The sequence below is a fragment of the Sinocyclocheilus grahami genome, unplaced genomic scaffold (assembly GCF_001515645.1).
Source record: "Sinocyclocheilus grahami isolate Dianchi unplaced genomic scaffold, SAMN03320097.WGS_v1.1 scaffold126.1, whole genome shotgun sequence".
Lineage (NCBI taxonomy): Eukaryota > Metazoa > Chordata > Actinopteri > Cypriniformes > Cyprinidae > Sinocyclocheilus > Sinocyclocheilus grahami.
Genome location: NW_015505305.1, coordinates 5,334,598 through 5,336,227, shown reverse-complemented (window position 1 = coordinate 5,336,227; position 1,630 = coordinate 5,334,598).

The following is a 1,630-nucleotide window of genomic DNA, read 5'->3' as shown; positions in this document are numbered from 1 at the left end:
ACTGAATGACCGGATTTTTCTGGCCGGGCATTCACGAGAACGTGCGCAGGTGGTGTCGGGAATGTCATCTGGTGAACCCACCGGCCACCCCAAAAGCACCATTGTGCCCTCTCCCTCTTGTGCAGGTCCCCATCGAACGAATTGGTATGGACCTCATCGGGCCATTAGAGCGATCGGCACGGGGGCATCGCTTTGCATTAGTCCTAGTGGATAAATCGATTCGCACCAGCGTTTATCACCCACAAACAGACGGTCTGGTCGAACGATTTAATCGCACATTAAAAACCATGATTCGGAAGTTCGTTCATGAAGACGCCAAAAATTGGGACAAATGGCTGGAATCCCTCTTGTTTGCCGTGCGCGAGGTCCCCCAAGCCTCCACGGGGTTTTCCCCCTTCGAGCTTCTCTATGGACGTCAGCTTCGCAGGGTGTTGGACGTCCTACGAGAAACTTGGGAGGACGGACCTTCGGACAGCAAAAATGAAATTCAGTATGTGCTGGACCTGAGAACGAAACTCCACACTTTGGGGCGGCTCTCCATGGAGAATTTGTTGCAGGCTCAGGGCAGACAAAGCCGGTTATACAACAGGGGAGCCAGATTGCGCGAATTTATACCGGGAGAAAAAGTACTTGTATTACTCCCCACTTCTAGTTCCAAATTACTCGCTAAGTGGCAAGGGTGTTCTGTTTGTTATGAGTTATTGACTGCGAATCTGACAGCGCGGAGTGAGTGACGTATTGTGTGCAGTGCCCAAAGACATTTAAATAAAGCTTGTGTCCCAGCAAGCCGACCCTGCCTTCTTCCTTCCACCCTCCTGAACATTTGTTACAATAGCATACCATTATTTTAAACATTTACAGGTACATATAGTGCACTATTTCACATACCAGTGCTACTTTTTATTATAGATATAGTACTTTGTAAGGAGTAACGTTTCACTTTAAATATAGCCAATATTTTGTTCTGGCCTTGAAAAGTGGAGAAGTGAAATCCATATTAGGTTTTGTCAACTGTCTTTGATTTCAGTACAGATATACAGAAGCTGCTGTAATGTCAGGATGCGACAGGGGAAATCGCAACAGCAAACGTACAGTCTGACATATTGCTCTCATGTCATATCGTATATAAGTGTCCTATGCTGAGAGGGTTGTTCAGAAATACACTGATAAGACAGGCTGGTTATCGCTAACTCTTTATTGTGATTATGAGAGTCTCTCTGGAATGGACAGCAAACATTAGCATCCATCTAAAGATTATCTCTCAGTGACAGAGCAAAAGAATCATCCTCCCTTTGTGTGCCATGTGCTGCTTGATACGATTGGAACACATCCGCATAGTTAGATGGGACATAAACTCCTGTGTGAGCAGAATAGTCTAGCTAGCATCGATCTCCAGCGAGAGTCTGGTGTCTGAGCAGTTGCTCTATCGAGAAGAAGAGCAGCGGTGCATCCCATTTGAGAACATCACACACTGCCGGACAGCAGGAGATTTAGAGCCCAATCGCTCCGCTGATTCATGTATCCTGCTGCTTTCCTTCACCTCTGCTTAAATCTGCCATCGACACTCCAATCAGGGCTGAGAATGCAAAGCATGATGGGTTATCATTTAGTGGGGATTGTATCTGACAGG